We start from the raw sequence: 23,820 nt of genomic DNA, 5'->3' as shown, positions 1-23,820 counted from the left end.
CGTACCGTAAACTTCTCGTGTTTGTGCAAAACCCTATCAAATCAGCTAGGTAGGGTCCCAAATTTCACCTTAAGCTAGATTAGGGTCTCATCTAGGTACCCGCAAAATTTCGTCGAAATCCGAGCGCGTTTGCTTAGTGAACGAGCCAGGAGAAGACCGTAGTGTAAGCGTGAAAGAGGGGGGTTGAGTTAATCGAGATAGGGGCTGTCCATGGGTAATTTGTTGCAGGAAGGTGTCCCGGGGCAATTAAAAAGGGACGAATTTGTTCTCCTAATTTTCATTTAAAATTTTTTCAGTGGACCACCCTTTCATACCAAAAGCAAAGCTAAATTTACTAATGGGGGTTGTCCCATAGCATAATGGGGGTAAAAATTTTGAGATTTTCTATAAAAGGGATTAGACTCTCATTTGCAAGGGATTGAGGCTTTCTTCACAAACCCTAGCAGAGCTCATAGAAGAGAAACCCATTTTCCCTTTTCTTTTTCTTTGAAACCCTTATTACATTCTCCGATCTTCTTCTCCGATCGAGCACCGTCCAAAACTCCGGCGAGATCATAAGCTCCGGCTGGTGTAATCCTTTTGTCCGGCCACCTTTTTCATCGAGAGATCTGCAGATCTAATCTCGTTTTCACTCATTATCATAAGTTTCTTCTTAGATCTAGCTAAAAACCTTTGTCTTCGCCTTAAACTCCAAAAGTCCAACCGGATCTATTTTTTTTTTTTCCTTTCCTCCATTTTTTCTGGTGAGATTTATTATCTCCGATCATCTTCTCAGGCAAGATCCGGCTAGATTCCGATCAATTTCAGCCAAAACTCTCTTTTATTCCCTTGATCTGCATCCAGTATAGATTTTCATTCTCCATTAAATTTCGTCCCTTTCTAGCCTGGAAATTTGTAGATCTGAAATTTTCCCTTGCTTAAATCTTAGATCTGCAAATTTTTACACTTAGATCTATGATCGGTGATCTTTTTCTCGAAAAATCTTAGATCTGTTGATTGTGAGGATTTTATATGAAGGAAAGGAAGGAGCATCTGCAAATCTAGCCTTGTAAGCCTTTGATCCATTGATTGTGTAGCCTGAAGAAAATCTGAAGGAAATAGGTATTTATTTTTTTAATTGAATTACTTTTCTTTGATCTACATGATCTCTAGTTCCTTGATTTTATAATTGTTGAATTGATTGTTCATGTTATCATTTATTATTGCTTTATTAACCTTATAGGTAGTATAGTTTATAGCAATTTAAGATTCCAGTAGGTTTTGATCTTGAAGTGTATGTTTTGTATCCAATTATTTATTTATTTATTTTTATCTGGCGGTATTTATAATTTTTTTTTTTAGAGATTTGGCTTCTTGTTTGAGCATTGATATGTATGGTGCTCGAATTGATTTTTACAAGGAATTTAGAATTAGTATTGTTTTGAGTTGATCTTGTACATAATTTTGAGCTAAGTGAGCTTGTTCATGATTCTGAGCTAAAAAGGAACTTGTTCATGATTCTAAGCTATAGAGGAATTCATTGATTTGTTATCATTCCATATTTTCATGATACACTGTTAAGGTAGACTTTTCTTATAATGGTGTAGATGTAATTCTCGCTACAAGTTTCTGGACTGTTTTAAATCGTGTTTTTAGGCTAGTAAATGACAGAATTAGGAAACATGATAAACTGTGAAGTTTTAGGTCTTTTCAATATCTTTCCAACAAGTACTCTTGGTCAAAATTTGGAGCTGTGGTTAAACAGTTATGGTTGTTTTGGTAGACTGTGTGTTAGTTCTAGGCATGTTAATAACAGAATCAGGTTTTGACAGAAGCATGATCAGTTTGTATGCTCTGTTTTGAGGTTTTCTTTAGAACTATTTGGAAATGTTAATGATGTTTCACGATTTGTTTTTATAGTGAATGACAAAATGATTTTTAGTGGCATAGAGTCAAGTTTCATATAATAGGCATGCTCATTTTGTTGTTTTTTATCTTGATTAGATCAACAGACATGATAATTTTAAATAGAGAGTGGGCTGGGTGTAATTTGCTCTATATTTTTGGTACCGTTCTTCTCATAATATTTAAGGAGCTATGATAATTTCATGTTATGATTAGAATGAAGTAATGTAAATGTATTAGTTAGAGTAAGTTGGTATTTGAATTGATTAAGGATAATGAGAAGAGCATGAAAAGAGCATTTATGTGTTTCAAGAATTTGATATGGATGTATTTTTAGACAGCAACATAACTATTGATGTTATAAATTGGTAATAATGAAACTGTTGGAGTTAAAAGCTTTGTGTTATGTTAAGCTTATTCTCAAGTTACTAGTTGTTATTCAAGGTTAATATTTATATTTAAATATATTATATAGGGTGTGATATCCAGTTGGAGGTGAGTCGCTTAAATTGGATTAGAAATCTCATCAGTTGCAAGAGGATGTTTATTATGATAACTCAGAATGCAAATATGCCTGGATTGTTATAACCTGTTATAAAGACGGGTGTGTGTGTGTTAATTTGATGATAGTTTAACATGAGTATTTGAAGATTCATATAGATTATTATCTAAGGTAGATGTTGTCTGTATGGACGTTTGGTTATGTACTTATGATAATTGAATACCTTGGACAAAATGACGATAAAATGAATTAAATGATGCATGATTAATAAATTGAAATTATGATGTAATCAATCTTTTCGTGATAAAGGTTATTGTGTGTCACCTATGATATACTTAACTGATTTAGTGTTCTGTAGGAAATTGGCATTAGTATTTCTATGTTTAATGAGGTTCATAAAATGTCTCACATTTTATTGCATTACTCAAAATATATGTTAAGATAAAAGGGGCTTTGGTATATAAATAGATTGTCATAGACGTGGGCACGCCCATTACTTAGCTTTTCATAGTGGCATTTGTGTCACAAGCCTTATGATTTAACGAGTTTAGATATATGGGTTCAAGTCATAATAGTACAGACCCAAGGTTTAACCTTTATCAGATTTTACACATTCAAATTTCATATTCTGATCCTCATATAGTTCAGTTCCTTGTACATTTGAACTGCCATATACTTACAAATTGATTTCATTTTAAAACATTATATAGTGTTTTATGCCTATAAATTAATATTTATTTTATTTTACTGCCTTTTAATTATTCAAGTGACTGATGGTGATTTCCTTTTTTATGTATGTTTTAACAATGGTAGCATATGTAATCATGTCTTAGAGATCTTATAAGGTTTCGTTCCCAACTATGTCTTGATGATTTTATAAACATATAGCATAGCTCCACACATGGTTCATTTCTTAGGGCTCATTGCTTTGAATTTGATGATGTCATCGTATGAAATTTTTCATCTTTTATTTATTAGAATCAAGCATTCGGTTTGCTGTCCATGAAGTGTAGTTATTCAATATTAATTTTGAGGTCAATATCTTTAAATCATTATTTTACTTTTGCTACACAATATAGAAACTTTTTGATCTTGCTTTGTCACTATTGGATTTTGTACAAGTTGAATAATACTATGTTTGTTTTGTGGAGGAAGGTTTAGACTGAATTTTCAATTTGATACACATTTACTACACTTTTGATTGAGAACAAAAAGTTATAAATTGTTGTTGGACTGATTGTATGTTAAGTGATAAAGTATACTTCATGTTTAAAAGATATGATAATAACTCATAGCAGACTTTTCTCTTTATTGAGCCCAGTTTTCCCCTACTTCAGCCTTTTCGTTTGAGCATAGTTTTACCCCATTGTCACCTCTGTTTCAGCACAGATTTTGCCCACAAATCTGTCCATGTTTCACCTCTGTTTCAGCACAGATTCTGCCCCACGAATCTGTCCAGGTTTCATCCACAGAATCTGCCCATGTTTGAGCACAATTTCAACACAGAATCTGTTTATATTGGAGGCACAATTTCAGCACAGAATCTGTCCATATTCGAGCACATTTTTCAATACAGAATCTGTCCTTGTTTGAACCCAGTTTTAGCCCCAAAATCTGTCCATATTTCACCTATGAATCTGTCACAGATTCTGCCCCAAAATCTGTCCATATTTCACCTATGAATCTGTCACAGATTCTGCCCCAAAATCTGTCCCAATTCTTGCCCGGTTCAGCCCACAAAATCTGTCCCAATTCTTGCCCGGTTTAGCCCATGAAATTTGTCCCATTTCATGCTCAGTTTTTTGCATAAAATCTGTTCATATTTCAACTCAGTTTTTGCACTGAAATCTATTCACAAATCACTCCAGTTTTGCACAAGTTCAGTCCACGATTCAATCCCCGTTCTGTAAGATATAAGGCCAACCCATTTTTTTTTTTTGAAAGCCAAGGCTGTTTCCCTCCTCTGGCACTGAGATTCTGTCTGGAACTTGGGGGCCTTACCCTTATAAAAAGTTTTTATGGTATTTTAAAAAGAGGGTTCTATACTTATACTTGTCAATGAACACTCTCTTGCTCCATCATTTCCATGACCTCATTAGCTCGCAAAAAGAACCCACCTCTCACAAAGCTATGCAACAATGCGTCCAAAAGCTCCTGGTCAAACTTAATTGAGCTGGAATGGAAAGCACTTTCATTTCTCCTCACAGCTCAATTACCTTCAAATATTTTCCCTCAAGAGCAGCATACCCAGTGACCAGCGAATGAAATGTCTGTGCATTAGGCTGGTGCCCCAAAGCCTTCATTTTCTTTAGAGCCTTCTCAGCATCTTGCATCAATCTCTTCTTAGAAGTGGATCACATTGTTCCAATCATGAACACCGCAATACACGTCCTCTCTTTCTTTGATTTCATCCAATAGCTTACCCATCAAGCCCGCCTCACCACTTGCCGCATACCCTTTCACTATCATCTCGAATTCATGGTAACCAAATTTTGATCAGCAGTATACAAACCTTGTGTAGTTTCGACTTATGACTATTGCAGCCCTTAGAATTTAATATTTCCAAAGTGAACTTTAAATGGAAAATATTGAATCAAAATGTCATTTGATGATCATTAAAGCATTCACTTGGGAAATTATCTACCCATCATTTTTTTTAGTTGACTGAATTCTAGAGGCAAGTTATTGTATATGGGATTTCATGATATACTATTCTCTATAAGATATAGCATAGAGTTTGTATTTTCTATTGAGTTAAAGTTAATTATATCATTTAATAGGAAAATGAAATTTTGTTTATCTGTAATAAATTTTATCATGCAGTGCTAATTGTGATATGCTTGTAATGACTTATTTTGTTGTGATCAGTTGAGTTTGACTTTCGATAAAGCTTGATTGTCTTGTGGTCATATATAAGAATTTTCTTTAAGTAGTATTGAATATAAGGAAATTGCATTTTTTTTAGGGAATCCGATTTTATATTAGCACTCAAATCATGATCTCATAGTTGCTTGATAACATGAAATCTATGGAAGCCTATAGGGTGGTAACTGTGATATTACACTGATAAAAGTATCATATATATTCAAATCTCTTTAATTGTAATGTTAATAATAATGTAATTGAATCTTAAAGTGTCAATATTGTTAAAATTCGAGTTATTTTCCCATCTTGAGAGGACTTACTTAGTCCAAGTAGCGCTCCTCTCTATTGTATAGTTAGACTTACTTAGTTTTTTTTTTTTTTAAAAAGCCCTTGAGCCTCAGGTTTCCGTCCTCCTTGTAAGGGCAATGAAGGCGTTAGCCCAAGCCCATCTTTAGGGGACTCGTTTAGTCCAAGTAGTTTTTCCTTCTTTCTTTTAGTAGGCTAGCTTAGCCTTTTAAGTGTGTTTGGGCGTTGGGCATTAGTAGCCCAAACCCATCTATAGGGGACTTGCTTAGTCCCAATAGGGTTTTCCCTATTTATTTAGAAACTTTTTTCTAATCTTTTAGATGATAGCTTCTCCTTTTCATTGTTTAAGTGACGAAAGAGTCATTTAGAGCGTATCCTTGAGAAGTTTACCTTAGCAAAAGAGTACTCATAGGAGGCATGACTTGCCTCATTTGTGGAGTCCTTATTTAGAGACAAGCCTTGTCTCATTTAGGGAGTTCCTCTTTTAGGAGGTTTACTCAACCTCATGTTAGTGTCTTTCTCATTTCTAGAGCGAGTCTTTGACTCATTCGCCTTCCTGTATAGAGCAATAGAGAATTTTGGACTCGTTGGCTTCTCATTTAGAATTGGTTATCCTGCATGTTAGGAATTCGCCCGTAGCCTTTTAGTTTGTCTTTAGATAGAAGTTTATCATTTAAGTTGCTTTTACCTGCTAGGGTTCTTAGATCATTTTCATTGTTCTTGAGATGTTTGTTTACTTGTTTGTGGATTGTTACAAATTATTTTGAGTTACTAGTTTGTTGGTTTGGGGTTTCCCCTTTACCCTAAGGGTTTTACCCTAGGGTGTTACTTTGTGTGTTCCTTTTGGTCTTTGACCAAGAGGGTGAAAACATTTAAAATTTTAAAATCCATAAAACCATTGAAATCTTAGAATCTCAAGAACATTGAAATCATTTAAAATCACAAAAAAATTAGAAAATTGAAACCTAAAAACAATTGAATATTTTAAAATTCAAAAAAAAAAAAAAAAAAAAAAACATTTAAATATCATTTCATGTGTTTCTATAATCTGTTGGAAATTTAATACTTTTCTTTCATACTAAGTTTTGAATTAGGGTTCGAAGACGGTAATAAATGGACTGTTCAGGTGAGACTATCTTGAAAGCTTATCATACTCATTCTTTATTTAAATAAATTGTTTAATTGAAGAATGAAATCAGATGACTACTCTATTCGATATTATCGACATGAGTACTGTCTGATTTCAAGGCGGTTTGTAAGAATATTATTATATGTGTATTGAAATCAGATGATTACTTTGGCACATCTGGTTTCGCTGAGTCCCCGTATTGGGGTTTGTGGTTGGCATTGAAGTGTTTGATATTGTTTTACTTTATTAGGCTATCCAGCGGCTGGTCTGGACTAATTAATGTTGTTTATCATTTTATGATTGCTATTCTTACAGATTGTGCGCTTTTTAGTTATAAATCATACTTTGCTAATACTTGATTTGTTTTTTTTTATAATAATTAAATGGAAACTTGAGATTACCTAGTAGCCTTTTTCTTCTCTTTAGTTGTCGTTGCTCTTATTTGTCTTAGACTAGCACAGTCTCATTAGAGCTTGGCCTTTTGAGGTCCTTTCTTTTTCCTTGCCTTTGGCATTTGATTACTTGATTTAGGGGTTTCCCCTGTTTGCCCTAGGGTTTGGCCCTAAGGTTTTGCTTTGTATTTTCCCTTAGGTCTTTGACCAAAAGGGTAAAAACTCTTTAAAAACTTTAAAAACATTGTAAAAAGTTTTAAAATCCAAAAACTTTGAATATTTTAAAACTCAAAAACATTAGAAATTTAAAACATCAAAAACATTTGAAAAACATTAAAAAGCCATTAAATCATTTGGAGTGTTTGCTTTTAGTGATAGCAGTTAGGAGAGTTCGATTTCGAACTACGTTGGCTTGATCCTCTCTCACGAGGTACGTAGTGCAGCTTGGGATCCATATCCCAAGTCCAGCCAAACCTTTAAAAATAAATTTGTGTGGAACCAGATCCGGGACAGGCGGCGGGGGGACGTGCCCCCACGCGAGTCTCGGGATCATCCACGTGAAGGAGAGCTCCGCCAAGGAACTCTCGAAAGAGTGCCCCTCACAGCATGAGCGGCGATGTGAAGTGAGATACCTCTCGATTCGGGGACTAGCCCGGATTCGAGACGCACCTTAAACAAAGAGAGAGTCGCCATCCAAGGAAGTGGGCCCTGGATCCCATGCTGTGCTCTGTCGCAACAGATAACCAGAGATATAAAAGGTCCGTGCCTGATGACGAATGGGGAAGGGATTAGGCGCCCCCGATTCGCCCAAGTGCGAGCACCTGGTCTCTTATGCCATTTATTATTAACTTTGAAGAGTTTTGGGCGAAAATCATGTGAAATGGGAACGAGCATCCCCGAGAAAACGTCTATCTAAGCATGCATGACCCGGGGATGGGCAAAAGAAAATAGACATCCAAATCCTAACTCATCGCATCTACTCCTAACCCATCACATCTAGGAAAGCAGTAACATCCGCATGCACAGCTACAGCTAAACAAGCAATATCAGATATAGTAAGCAGAAAGCAGTAAATAGCCACAGCTAAGCATGTGAAACTAAGCGCACAAATAATAAGCAAGCTGAAAGTAAACACACAAGGAACCAAAGACAAACACACGATAAACAAAAGATGCGAGGAAAGAAATGAATCGATAAATCGACGGTACATGAGGACCGAGAATACCAGGGAAAATAAAAAGGAGCGTACGATAGGCTCAGGGAGTCTAATGAATCAAACTCAACAATCCTGATCCGCTGGAGATCGGATAGGTCTCACGATCGTCATAGCCTATCGTTGGGCTCAGCGAGGACAATCCCTGCGAAGGGGCCACGCTACGTCGTCGCCCGTCCCAAAACGCGATAAAAACGTCGGAAAATCGATAAAACCGGCAAACCACGATGAAAATCGGAAATAGAATGAAAAGAGGGCTCCGAGTGACATGGCAATCACCGTCCTTGCCCATTTTTTTGCTTTTGTTTTGAAATATTTGAAAATATTTATTAAAAAGGTTTGACTGAACTTGGGTGGACGAAAATGTGAGAAATATTTGTAAAATGATGATTTAAAAAAAGGTGAAAGGGTGCAAAAATGGTGTGTGAAAATAGTGTAAAAAGAAAGGGTGTAAAAATGGTGTGTGAAAATAGTGTAAAAAGAAAGGGTGTAAAAATGGTGTGTGAAAATAGTGTAAAAAGAAAGGGTGTAAAAATGGTGTGTGAAAATAGTGTAAAAAGAAAGGGTGTAAAAATGGTGTGTGAAAATAGTGTAAAAAGAAAGGGTGTAAAAATGGTGTGTGAAAATAGTGTAAAAAGAAAGGGTGTAAAAATGGTGTGTGAAAATAGTGTAAAAAGAAAGGGTGTAAAAATGGTGACTGAACTCAGGGTGCCAGCAGCACGCCTGAGCTGCCTATGTACCCCTCAGCTAGGGATCAAGCCATCCGTAGTTCGGACTAGATTTTCCTAACTACACTCTAATGACTCGAGAATTTTGAGATTTTTGATTTTTCAGATGTTTTTTTTTTATGTTTTTGACACAAGAGGACATAATCCTATCATCACAAGGGGAGGACAGACTCCTGATATCCCGCAAAGGTTGGACAGCATCCTATGCTTTGCGGGGGGGGATGAACAGAATCACGACTCTGCAAGGGTTGGACAACATCCTATACCTTGCAGGAACGGACAAAATCACATGACTTGATGATGGGATGGACAGAATCCTAACCCCTATGATGATAGGATAAACTCCTGACAGACTTAAGGACAGACTCCTGAAAGACTAAAGGACTGACTCCTATGCTGAAGACTGACTCTGAAAGATGGAAGGACGGAATCCTAAATTTTATGAAGGGATAGGACAGAATCCTAAACTCTACAATGGTAGGACATACTCCTAAACCCTAGGATGGTAGGACAGACTCCTAAACTCTCTAGGACAGACTCTAAAGAGGAAGAAATCCCTTAACCTGCGAAAACTCTAAGGCAGGAAGGGAAAGGGTTGGCTCAAGATACATTCCGTCATAGCCTTGACCCGACGAGGCGTTCCCGAAATCGACAGGATGTCGAAATGCAAAGAGTATCCTAAGGAAGAACCCCAAGTCCGTATCGTTCGAATATTCGCATTAAGGAACACAAATCAAGATGAAAAGCTACAACAAGGGACTACATCCAAAATCCCTATATGCCCTACGCTTCGATACTGGAAACTTGCAATAGAATGTTCATGGAATTAGGAAAGAATAAGACCCTTATCTGCTTTCTTGCCGATCATAGAGAGCAAATGAGAAAAATCATGGCAAGATAGAGATGGCAGCTCCAACGATTCTATTAGAAAGAAATACTCAATGCTTAAAGTCACGAGGGAAAAATGAAAACGAAATTTAACCCGGGCTTCTGAGAATAACCTAGATTTCGATCCTAAGAAATAAAGCAAAAGGAAGGTACCTACATATCAAGACCCCTTTTCGCGCCACTCGAATACACTAATACTTAAACCAAACCAAAATATGACTCAGGAGAGCAGGACCCAAAATCTGTTACTGTGCCATTCAACCATAGAGGTGCCACTTAAACGAAAAGTAAAAATAAAAATAAAATTCATGACTTTGAATCCAATTGAAGTAAACACGCTGACTACCCATGTACATGCACATTAATATGACTTGAAAGGAAACCTGTACATGCCAATTAAGCTTTATGAATTGGATGGTCAACACCAGCAAAATCTAATGACCAGAATTATACTGGGGCCAAGAATCATATGACATTGGCAAATGTTAACACCCAAAGGCAATTAAAAGAGAAAAGAAAAGAAAAAACAGATGATCCAAACCCTTTGATTAAAGAAATACACAATAAAAGGGGCAATTAAGCACTCAAAAGAGAAAAGAACAGGAATGCAATGAGATTACCCGAAAAGATGAGTCAAGATCTGTGGTGACTTTCAGAGATTGTGCCGAATTTTGTCGAGCTCTTTCCCTTTCTTTTTCTAGCGATTTCTACAAACCCTTTTGATGGAAGAGGACTGATGGAAGAAGATAATAGTCAACAATGGTAGCATCAAACCCTCTTCATTTTCCTCTTTTCCTCCTCCTTTCCCACCCCTAAATCCTAAAAATGAGAGAGACACGGGGTCTGCTGAAACAGGGAGAATGAGATAGGCAAGGTAAATGGAGGGTTTAGATGGAGATGGTGGTGGTGGATCTAGGTGGAGATGAAGAGGGGTTTGCGAAAATGGGTTTTGGGGGAAATGGCAGATGATGGCCGGCGAAAATGGAAAGGGTTTAGGGCTGCTATGAATGATGAGAAGGAAAATGGCAGAGGTGGTGGATGGTGGCTGGGGCGAAAATAAAGGGGAAGGTGGAGGTGGCCGGCCGGAGATGTTTGGGCTGGCCGGAGATGGGGCCGGATTCCGGAAAAAGGAAGGATATCTGAGGTGGGTTTGGGTGGTTGGGTTGCTTGAAAAATGGTTTGGGTTTTTGAAATGTGATTGGGGTGGAAATGGGTTGCGATTTTGGAGGTGGGGATTGGAGGAGTTGAGGGTGGGAGAGGGTTTTCGAATGGGTGGTGGTGGTGGTGGTTCGGTGGAGGTGAGTGGGGGTGTGGGTTTCGGATTTTTCGAGGTATAGACAAAGGGGTTACGATTTTGGGGTTGAGGGTGGTGGAGGTGAAGAATGGGAGGGGATTTTCGAAGGGTGGTGTTAGGGTGAAAATGGGTTTTGGGTTTCGGGTTGGAGGTTGAGGGTGGTGGCTGGTGGTGGTGCGGCGGCTATGGAGGTGGACGATGGGTTTTGGGTTTCGGGTTTGAGGTTGAGGATGGTGGCTGGAGGTGATGGTTGTCGGTGGTGGTGGTTGTGGATGACGATGGTGGCGGAGATGATGGCCGGAGGTGGCTCGGCTCCCTCCCTCTCTCTGTTTTCTTCCTCTTCTTGTTTTTTTTTTTTTTAATGATGGTGGTGGAGCTGAGGGCGGCTGATGTTGGTGGTTAGTGGAGGTGGGTGTAAGAGAGGGTGAAGATGGGTTCGGCTGGCAGTGGTTGGTTGTGGGTGGCTGATGGTGGTGGCTGGCAATGGAAGAAGGGAAGAAGAAGAAGAAGGTGGGGGGATTGATAGGCTTGCCGGATTCCGGCAAGCTTGCCGGAGAAGAAGGTGATGAGGGTGGGCTTTCTCCCTTCTCTATTTCTCTCCCTCTGCTTGAACGAAAAAAACAGCTCTCCTGTTTTTTTTTTTTTTTTTTTTGCTCTCTTATAACTAGGGTTAGGGACCTAGCTCTAATCTTCACCCTCTATGTGGCATCTTGCTTCCCTTGGTTGTTCTCCACCCTTGATCCTCTCCCTTGCCCTAATTCTATCCTAGAAACCCTAAAAACATAGAGTGCCTAGTTGATCTAAGCCCTACACCTCATCTCTTTAATCCAATGGCCTAAGTATGTTGCTTGCAAAGGAAGTAATGCCCATCCTTATTAAATGCCCCCAAGATAAAGCGATTTTACCCTATTGCCATTATGCCCTACTTGCTTTTATTTCCATCAATGAGCACCCTCACTTGGTTGTTTTCAACCCCCTCTTTCGTAATAAAGAGAGATAACACCAATACTACCCTGCTTCGATAGCCGCGCTAACCTGTTTCGAATTTTTTACACCGATTGACCAATGGGCCGACATGGGCGCACCCTCATTTTGCATCGAACGAGGGGAATGATATGAGCACAGCCAGTTTTGATGATGGCACACACTCGCCCGTCTTGTTCTCCATTTTCTCATTTTGGGGCCACCCCTCAGGAATTTCGAGATTAATTTCGGGACGTCTGGGGACCCGAAATTCGGGAATTCTATTGGATTTTCAATTTTGGGGACTTTAGGGCCTTGTCAAAATGGGGTGTCTACAGATGCCCCTCTTTGGCAGAGTGCGCTTGTCGCACGAAAGCCAAAGCCGAGCAGACAACACATTTTGACTGGCCCAAGATTTCAAACGGAAGGGATGCAAGGGGGGGACGAGATGGATCGACGAGATAGATTCTCATCGAGAGGGAATGATAAGATGAATTGACGAGACAGATTCTCGAAAAGAAAACTGAGATGGACTCTCAAGGGGTAGTGAGACAGACTCTCACAAATTGCAGAATGGAATAATTAGACAGCCTCTAATTAAGCCACTCAGAGATTTGGAGATTATAAAGCGGAATGATTAGACAGCATCATGATCAAACCTGAATTAGGATCTGAGAAGACAGCATCTTGACAGGTCGACAAGGCGGAATGATTAGACAGCATCATGATCAAACCTGAATTAGGATCTGAGAAGACAGCATCTTGACAGATCAACAGAGCGGAATGATTAGACAGCATCATGATCAAACCTACATTAGGATCTGAGAAGACAGCATCTTGACAGATGAACAAAGCGGAATGATTAGACAGCATCATGATCAAACCTAAATTGGGATCTGAGAAGACAGCATCTTGACAGATGAACATAGCGGAATGATTAGACAGCATCATGATCAAACCTGAATTGGGATCTGAGAAGACAGCATCTTGACAGATGAACATAGCGGAATGATTAGACAGCATCATGATCAAACCTGAATTGGGATCTGAGAAGACAGCATCTTGACAGATGAACACAGCGGAATGATTAGACAGCATCATGATCAAACCTAAATTGGGATCTGAGAAGACAGCATCTTGACAGATGAACAAAGCGAAATGATTAGACAGCATCATGATCATTCCAGAATTGGGATCTGAGAAGACAGCATCTTGACAGATGAACACAGCGGAATGATTAGACAGCATCATGATCAAACCTGAATTGGGATCTGAGAAGACAGCATCTTGACAGATGAACACAGCGGAATGATTAGACAGCATCATGATCAAACCTGAATTGGGATCTGAGAAGACAGCATCTTGACAGATGAACACAGCGGAATGATTAGACAGCATCATGATCAAACCTAAATTGGGATCTGAGAAGACAGCATCTTGACAGATGAACACAGCGGAATGATTAGACAGCATCATGATCAAACCTAAATTTGGATCTGAGAAGACAGCATCTTGACAGATGAACACAGCGGAATGATTAGACAGCATCATGATCAAACCTAAATTGGGATCTGAGAAGACAGCATCTTGACAGATGAACAAAGCGGAATGATTAGACAGCATCATCATCAAACCACTCTAGGAATCAAGAACACGAAACTCAAGAAGGAACAATTTTGATTCAAGAAATCGAGATTTCGATCAATTCCATTACAGGATTGATTGTCTCTTGCCGAGAACTTTAGGAGTGCGCGATCTCTGTTGAGAACCAGACACATGTAACTTGCTGAGGTTTTGAGTATTGACCATTTTTTCTGAGAGAACTGAATTTTGCCGGGGATTGAAGGCTGCGCGAGCAAATTCTAGACTCCGCTAGGGAAACTGATTTACTTGGAGAATTGACTCTTCTGAAGAATGGACTCAACTGAGGAGTTTAGAGGTTTGGCTTGAGATGTGCTTGTACCCCTCTTATCTTAACTTGCTGGAGACATTATTACTGATTGCCTTTGTGCTCTTGACATCTTTTATGACGCAAGTCATAAAAGATGCCCCTAGTATATTGTGTTTCCATGACAAGAGTTATAAGGAGGCAGGACAATGATGGTTGAAGAAAAGATGCTTCGTTTCATGAAGGCTTGAGGTTGCACAGTTTTTTTTTTTTGTATGGAGAGAGTAGGACAATCACCATGATGGCCAAGTCTGAAAATCCCTTCTTTCGCACTGCTCACTTTTGGAGGCTTAAGGTCTTTGGCAGGTTTGAACAAGATGTCTCTCGCCCCTTCTGATACCTAAACCAGGATTTACTCTGAATTTTCTTTGCATTTTGGAGGGCACGCTCCCATTCTTCCAGCACCCGACAGTTTGGACTTTGCAAGGAGAGGGAACACAAATATGAAGGAGGAACAGATTTCCAAGGACTCAATCAAAGAAGACTCTTATTGCTTTAAGGACTCGACTCGCTTTCGACTCACTCTTGGATCTGATGTGTTATTTTTCAAGGGTATGGCTTAGCCACTCTTAGAGTATTTCGAAGACCATGTCAAGAGGCACTACTCTCCTCTTTCGGTGTTTCCGTCATGGTTATTATCCCTTTCGGATTGCTCGGTTTCAATGCCCCTAGTTTAAAGGAATGTTAAAGTAAGCTTGCTGGCACTACTTGGACTCCGAGATTTTACCATGGTTGAAGACTGTTTCTCCATCTCGATGATTCGCTTTTCGTTGGAAGTCATTGCCATTGACCAGATTGCCTTTTCAGGTTTTCAATCTGACGGACCGCTTGCCCTAACTTTTGCCTGGTTCGCCCTTTCGGGTTTTCAATCCAGCGGGCTTGATACCCTAACTTTTGCCTAAGCTGACTTTTCAGTTGTCAACTTAGCGGGTGAATGACCCTAAATTTTGCCTAGACCGCCCTCTCGGGTTTTCAGCCTAGCGGGTCTTCAGACTCCGTCGTTTTTTTTTTCTTGACTTTGAACCTCTGTTTGTTCACCAGAAGGACTTTCTAGGTGGGCTTGTGTTCAAATGGATTGGATATTTCTTTTGGATTTCAAAGTTTCGACTGAACCTTGATCGGCCAGGTTGCCTAAAGTACCCCAAAAATGGAGGATCAAGTCCGCGTAGTTCGCTGAGGTTTGGAACATAATGATTTGGCTTTAAGCTCAAAAGTTGAAAGGGAATAATTTGATTTTTATTCCAAAGGTTGACCGAACCTGAATTGATCAGGTTGCCTACGTACCCTGTAGAAAGGGATCAGGTCAGACGTAGTTCGGACGAACTACCCCTGGTTTGTGGGTGCTTGAAAATAATGTTTGATTTTGTTGAGGCTCGAAGGTGTTTGCAAAAGGATTTTTTTTTTTTAAACTTGGGATTTTGGCATTTAAGGCTCAGGCGTCCAAAGATGGCCTTCTGGTGTTTTGGCATACAAGCTTCTTGAGTGGCTACGGTTCAATGGCTTTGAACTTTTTCTCGCTGTTCTTTTTTTTTTGAGGAGTCTGGCGGCATTTCCTGGCAAGACTTCATCTGCACTGTGCAAGCTAGACTGATTGAATTCCCACTTTGTCTTTGAGATCTCGCACTGATATTCGGGATTCTACGACTCTGGGTCTTCTCTAAATGCTGAAGATGATTTTGAAATTTTCAATCTATTTATCAGCTCTGCTTTTTGAGATTCTGACGTTCTTGAGGAGTTGACGTGGGACATGCTCCCCTCTCCTTTCTTCTCTGGATTCTATCCTTCTTTTTTTTTATTGGATGTCGGGGAGGCCCCTACTCCTTGAATGTTCTAACTTGAAATTCCATCGGAATGTATAGCCCAAGTGTTCTTTTTGGGGTTCATGTTCTATGCTCATGACTTTGTTGTCCGAAAGTCTTCTCTCAATTTTTCATTAACTTCACTTGATGTCTGGTATTCTTCGTTTGAAATTTTTGCTTTTTTCGACCTGATGTCTGAAGCTGAGGGTGACTTACGTTGAACAGTGCCAAGGCATGCTTCCGATTTATCCTCATAGGACCAAGCAACACTTCTTTGAACCCTCTAAATAGGTTTATCGATTCTTTGCGCTCTTCGGGAGATAAAATTTTGCCAATCTTCATTTCCCGAGTTTCGGATTTCGATACCACTATCCACGGTATCGATTTCATCTTCAAGTGGCTTTGCTCGACACTCTTCCTCTCGTCTGATCATCTTTCAAATCTCGAGGGGAATTTCATCGGCATCCTCGTCCGAGGAGGGTGTCTTAATTTGTTTATTAACATTAGATCCAAGAGTGAACATATACAAGAATACTGACGACACTGGAATCAAATGTTCGTTGCATTGAATGTTTGAAGTACATACAATGATTTTTGACGCGCCACGATAGGCTCTCCATCAAATTCAATAAAAGATTGGACATTGGTTCACAATGAGAGAGACCAATAAACACAACGTACTTAGAATTGATATTGACATGGTTAGACTTACCAACTTTGACATGGAGGTTGGTATACACACTTCAAAGCAAATTTCAAAGATGTGACACTTCATCGGAGGCAACGATTTGGCGCTGAAAGTTCAAGGACAACGTGCCTTCATTAATGATGATAATGATTGGAGAGAACAATCCTGGAGTTAGAATCTCAGAAGGGAGGGCCTCTTTGGTTTCTATTGACCTAGCTCAAATTGTTCTTTTAGTACCTGACCATGGCAAGGCTTTCTCTGGTATGATGTTTTCAAGGAGTTCAAGCTCTGACATCTTTCTTTTTTCTTCCCAATTATTTTCCAGCCCAGAGGCGGTACAGGTAAAGGTGGCGAGATCCATGAAGGGTTGAATGGGTGAAATGGTTCCCCTGGTGGGTTGAAAAGGTGCAACATAGTTAGGTGCAGAGTTCTCGGAAGCATTTGAGTTTGACAAGACTGAAGGGATCCCTGTCTATCAGGTCATGGATATCATCATCATCTCTCTCATTTCTGTCAAGACGAGACTTTCAGCATACTCAGCCATCTGGGCAATGTGAGAGGAAAAAGGTATAGCGGGCTAGACCAAGCGAGTTTAGAGATGAAAGCTTTTTTGGGGTTGATGGTAGACGAGTGACTAAGACTCCTGTCATGGACACCATAAACACTAGGCTCAATGAGAATTAATCGCATGACAATGTAATGTGCAAGTTGAAGCAAAAGGTAGCACAAACACATCCTTCCCCTTGGATAAAAATCCGACAGCATAACAACTGTACATGAAGATGTGGTACGGCAAGTACATGGTTCGTCAACAAGCCTAAAAGGATGATGACCACACTCAAAGTATTTGGAGAAAATTCGACAGCATAACGGCTATACTAGGAGATGTGGTAAGGTAAGCACATGGTTGTCAACGAACCCAAAAGGATGATGATTGCGCTTAAGGGTTCTGAAAAAAAATCGGCAGCATGACGGCTATACTAGGAGGGTCTCAGCAACAAATAATGAAGAGTATGCCGTCATGATCAAGATAAAGCAGGGCTCTCAGCAAGAACACACACTCCGATAATGATAATAGCAAGATAGACTCACAATCGACATGTGGAACACGGTCTGATCAGGATCAATCAAATGATCAAGCTCACGGAAGACAGATCATGACTAAAAGAGCCAAGAATCTGATGATAATCCACAGAATGGATAGAGAAGAATAATTGATTAGATTATGAAGGAAAACTTAACTAAGAAGTAAACCCTAATCTAATAACAAATATGTACATATATATACATATATATATATACTAACCAGGGGCACCAACCCTAGTCTAATCTAGCGGAGCCAAGGAGGTCTCGACTCGTGACAGACTGATGTGTACTAGGACCGCTGTAGCCATGTAAAAATGAACTACCCTAGTCTACAAAGGGGACAAAGCTCCTAACTCTAGGCTCCACACGTGTGAGCAACACATGTTCGACCCTATATGAATGCAATATACTTATATAGACATAGGTACTTCCTAGTTGGGTTTCACTAAGTCAGTAAGTATATACATAATTTATAAAACAAAGTAAGGCTCCGGACTCGATCTATCAGGTACTATGCGTATGAAACATACTTAATATGTATAACAAAAGTACGCCCAATGTTATACATAGTATGCTTCATTGCCCATCAGCTGCTGTAGACAAAAGTACGCCCAATGTCTACGGCTGCAGCACCGGCGCATAGCTTGGAAATAGATTCAACAGTACCATCAGGGTGTAATGACATCCCAGTCGGGCACGCATCGAATCCATCCCGTGGAGCCAATAACGAAAACAAATAAAGAATATGACGATGCATGATGTGCAGTGTGTGAATCCCTTGTTTTATTTACGCACCTACTTGGTGCCCCTGGATTTCTAACGATAAAGTTCCCATTTAACTTGGTTTTGACCCAAATTTCTTCTAAATTAATAAAGATGGCATTTTTACAGAGTTAGGCAATGTTCCAAGATTTCCCCAGCAGAGTCGCCAATCTGTGGAACCAGATCCGGGACAGGCGGCGGGGGGACGTGCCCCCACGCGAGTCTCGGGATCATCCACGTGAAGGAGAGCTCCGCCAAGGAACTCTCGAAAGAGTGCCCCTCACAGCATGAGCGGCGATGTGAAGTGAGATACCTCTCGATTCGGGGACTAGCCCGGATTCGAGACGCACCTTAAACAAAGAGAGAGTCGCCATCCAAGGAAGTGGGCCCTGGATCCCATGCTGTGCTCTGTCGCAACAGATAACCAGAGATATAAAAGGTCCGTGCCTGATGACGAATGGGGAAGGGATTAGGCGCCCCCGATTCGCCCAAGTGCGAGCACCTGGTCTCTTATGCCATTTATTATTAACTTTGAAGAGTTTTGGGCGAAAATCATGTGAAATGGGAACGAGCATCCCCGAGAAAACGTCTATCTAAGCATGCATGACCCGGGGATGGGCAAAAGAAAATAGACATCCAAATCCTAACTCATCGCATCTACTCCTAACCCATCACATCTAGGAAAGCAGTAACATCCGCATGCACAGCTACAGCTAAACAAGCAATATCAGATATAGTAAGCAGAAAGCAGTAAATAGCCACAGCTAAGCATGTGAAACTAAGCGCACAAATAATAAGCAAGCTGAAATTAAACACACAAGGAACCAAAGACAAACACACGATAAACAAAAGATGCGAGGAAAGAAATGAATCGATAAATCGACGGTACATGAGGACCGAGAATACCAGGGAAAATAAAAAGGAGCGTACGATAGGCTCAGGGAGTCTAATGAATCAAACTCAACAATCCTGATCCGCTGGAGATCGGATAGGTCTCACGATCGTCATAGCCTATCGTTGGGCTCAGCGAGGACAATCCCTGCGAAGGGGCCACGCTACGTCGTCGCCCGTCCCAAAACGCGATAAAAACGTCGGAAAATCGATAAAACCGGCAAACCACGATGAAAATCGGAAATAGAATGAAAAGAGGGCTCCGAGTGACCTGGCAATCACCGTCCTTGCCCATTTTTTTGCTTTTGTTTTGAAATATTTGAAAATATTTATTAAAAAGGTTTGACTGAACTTGGGTGGACGAAAATGTGAGAAATATTTGTAAAATGATGATTTAAAAAAAGGTGAAAGGGTGCAAAAATGGTGTGTGAAAATAGTGTAAAAAGAAAGGGTGTAAAAATGGTGTGTGAAAATAGTGTAAAAAGAAAGGGTGTAAAAATGGTGTGTGAAAATAGTGTAAAAAGAAAGGGTGTAAAAATGGTGTGTGAAAATAGTGTAAAAAGAAAGGGTGTAAAAATGGTGTGTGAAAATAGTGTAAAAAGAAAGGGTGTAAAAATGGTGTGTGAAAATAGTGTAAAAAGAAAGGGTGTAAAAATGGTGTGTGAAAATAGTGTAAAAAGAAAGGGTGTAAAAATGGTGACTGAACTCAGGGTGCCAGCAGCACGCCTGAGCTGCCTACGTACCCCTCAGCTAGGGATCAAGCCATCCGTAGTTCGGACTAGATTTTCCTAACTACACTCTAATGACTCGAGAATTTTGAGATTTTTGATTTTTCAGATGTTTTTTTTTTATGTTTTTGACACAAGAGGACATAATCCTATCATCACAAGGGGATGACAGACTCCTGATATCCCGCAAAGGTTGGACAGCATCCTATGCTTTGCGGGGGGGATGAACAGAATCACGACTCTGCAAGGGTTGGACAACATCCTATACCTTGCAGGAACGGACAAAATCACATGACTTGATGATGGGATGGACAGAATCCTAACCCCTATGATGATAGGATAAACTCCTGACAGACTTAAGGACAGACTCCTGAAAGACTAAAGGACTGACTCCTATGCTGAAGACTGACTCTGAAAGATGGAAGGACGGAATCCTAAATTTTATGAAGGGATAGGACAGAATCCTAAACTCTACAATGGTAGGACATACTCCTAAACCCTAGGATGGTAGGACAGACTCCTAAACTCTCTAGGACAGACTCTAAAGAGGAAGAAATCCCTTAACCTGCGAAAACTCTAAGGCAGGAAGGGAAAGGGTTGGCTCAAGATACATTCCGTCATAGCCTTGACCCGACGAGGCGTTCCCGAAATCGACAGGATGTCGAAATGCAAAGAGTATCCTAAGGAAGAACCCCAAGTCCGTATCGTTCGAATATTCGCATTAAGGAACACAAATCAAGATGAAAAGCTACAACAAGGGACTACATCCAAAATCCCTATATGCCCTACGCTTCGATACTGGAAACTTGCAATAGAATGTTCATGGAATTAGGAAAGAATAAGACCCTTATCTGCTTTCTTGCCGATCATAGAGAGCAAATGAGAAAAATCATGGCAAGATAGAGATGGCAGCTCCAACGATTCTATTAGAAAGAAATACTCAATGCTTAAAGTCACGAGGGAAAAATGAAAACGAAATTTAACCCGGGCTTCTGAGAATAACCTAGATTTCGATCCTAAGAAATAAAGCAAAAGGAAGGTACCTACATATCAAGACCCCTTTTCGCGCCACTCGAATACACTAATACTTAAACCAAACCAAAATATGACTCAGGAGAGCAGGACCCAAAATCTGTTACTGTGCCATTCAACCATAGAGGTGCCACTTAAACGAAAAGTAAAAATAAAAATAAAATTCATGACTTTGAATCCAATTGAAGTAAACACGCTGACTACCCATGTACATGCACATTAATATGACTTGAAAGGAAACCTGTACATGCCAATTAAGCTTTATGAATTGGATGGTCAACACCAGCAAAATCTAATGACCAGAATTATACTGGGGCCAAGAATCATATGACATTGGCAAATGTTAACACCCAAAGGCAATTAAAAGAGAAAAGAAAAGAAAAAACAGATGATCCAAACCCTTTGATTAAAGAAATACACAATAAAAGGGGCAATTAAGCACTCAAAAGAGAAAAGAACAGGAATGCAATGAGATTACCCGAAAAGATGAGTCAAGATCTGTGGTGACTTTCAGAGATTGTGCCGAATTTTGTCGAGCTCTTTCCCTTTCTTTTTCTAGCGATTTCTACAAACCCTTTTGATGGAAGAGGACTGATGGAAGAAGATAATAGTCAACAATGGTAGCATCAAACCCTCTTCATTTTCCTCTTTTCCTCCTCCTTTCCCACCCCTAAATCCTAAAAATGAGAGAGACACGGGGTCTGCTGAAACAGGGAGAATGAGATAGGCAAGGTAAATGGAGGGTTTAGATGGAGATGGTGGTGGTGGATCTAGGTGGAGATGAAGAGGGGTTTGCGAAAATGGGTTTTGGGGGAAATGGCAGATGATGGCCGGCGAAAATGGAAAGGGTTTAGGGCTGCTATGAATGATGAGAAGGAAAATGGCAGAGGTGGTGGATGGTGGCTGGGGCGAAAATAAAGGGGAAGGTGGAGGTGGCCGGCCGGAGATGTTTGGGCTGGCCGGAGATGGGGCCGGATTCCGGAAAAAGGAAGGATATCTGAGGTGGGTTTGGGTGGTTGGGTTGCTTGAAAAATGGTTTGGGTTTTTGAAATGTGATTGGGGTGGAAATGGGTTGCGATTTTGGAGGTGGGGATTGGAGGAGTTGAGGGTGGGAGAGGGTTTTCGAATGGGTGGTGGTGGTGGTGGTTCGGTGGAGGTGAGTGGGGGTGTGGGTTTCGGATTTTTCGAGGTATAGACAAAGGGGTTACGATTTTGGGGTTGAGGGTGGTGGAGGTGAAGAATGGGAGGGGATTTTCGAAGGGTGGTGTTAGGGTGAAAATGGGTTTTGGGTTTCGGGTTGGAGGTTGAGGGTGGTGGCTGGTGGTGGTGCGGCGGCTATGGAGGTGGACGATGGGTTTTGGGTTTCGGGTTTGAGGTTGAGGATGGTGGCTGGAGGTGATGGTTGTCGGTGGTGGTGGTTGTGGATGACGATGGTGGCGGAGATGATGGCCGGAGGTGGCTCGGCTCCCTCCCTCTCTCTGCTTTTTCCTCTCTCTGTTTTCTTCCTCTTCTTGTTTTTTTTTTTTTTATGATGGTGGTGGAGCTGAGGGCGGCTGATGTTGGTGGTTAGTGGAGGTGGGTGTAAGAGAGGGTGAAGATGGGTTCGGCTGGCAGTGGTTGGTTGTGGGTGGCTGATGGTGGTGGCTGGCAATGGAAGAAGGGAAGAAGAAGAAGAAGGTGGGAGGATTGATAGGCTTGCCGGATTCCGGCAAGCTTGCCGGAGAAGAAGGTGATGAGGGTGGGCTTTCTCCCTTCTCTATTTCTCTCCCTCTGCTTGAACGAAAAAAACAGCTCTCCTGTTTTTTTTTTTTTTTTTTTTGCTCTCTTATAACTAGGGTTAGGGACCTAGCTCTAATCTTCACCCTCTATGTGGCATCTTGCTTCCCTTGGTTGTTCTCCACCCTTGATCCTCTCCCTTGCCCTAATTCTATCCTAGAAACCCTAAAAACATAGAGTGCCTAGTTGATCTAAGCCCTACACCTCATCTCTTTAATCCAATGGCCTAAGTATGTTGCTTGCAAAGGAAGTAATGCCCATCCTTATTAAATGCCCCCAAGATAAAGCGATTTTACCCTATTGCCATTATGCCCTACTTGCTTTTATTTCCATCAATGAGCACCCTCACTTGGTTGTTTTCAACCCCCTCTTTCGTAATAAAGAGAGATAACACCAATACTACCCTGCTTCGATAGCCGCGCTAACCTGTTCCGAATTTTTTACACCGATTGACCAATGGGCCGACATGGGCGCACCCTCATTTTGCATCGAACGAGGGGAATGATATGAGCACAGCCAGTTTTGATGATGGCACACACTCGCCCGTCTTGTTCTCCATTTTCTCATTTTGGGGCCACCCCTCAGGAATTTCGAGATTAATTTCGGGACGTCTGGGGACCCGAAATTCGGGAATTCTATTGGATTTTCAATTTTGGGGACTTTAGGGCCTTGTCAAAATGGGGTGTCTACAATTTGTCAAACCTTCAAAAAAAAATACAAAGCTTCTTCAAAACCTTTTTAAAAGATCTTCCTCTAGAGTTGGGAGTCTGTCCTAGCTGTTTAGTGTGTTCTAGAGTTAGGAGTCTGTCTTGATTTGTATTGATATGGTGTGTCCTGTCGTGTGAGTGTCCCTAGAGTTAGAAGGCCTCGAGTCGATCGGTTAGACATTTAGTCGAACCGATGGCTAGACTAGGCATATAGTCAACCTTTGTTTTCCTTAGGAAAC

At 40.5% G+C, this 23,820-nt stretch overlaps 1 protein-coding gene across 1 annotated transcript in view; it reads left to right on the top strand.

Annotated features, from left to right (window-relative positions):
• LOC143856333 (GPI-anchored protein LLG1-like) overlaps positions 1–23,820 on the top strand; it is a 50,134-nt gene that overhangs the window by 1,145 nt on the left and 25,169 nt on the right. The gene's annotated exons all lie outside the window — the stretch shown is intronic.

This window comes from Tasmannia lanceolata, unplaced genomic scaffold, assembly GCF_043159265.1.
Source record: "Tasmannia lanceolata isolate RefF3 unplaced genomic scaffold, GAP_Taslan_0.1 ptg000023l, whole genome shotgun sequence".
Lineage (NCBI taxonomy): Eukaryota > Viridiplantae > Streptophyta > Magnoliopsida > Canellales > Winteraceae > Tasmannia > Tasmannia lanceolata.
Note: the sequence above shows the minus strand (reverse complement) of the source record. Positions and strands in the feature narration are given on the sequence as shown.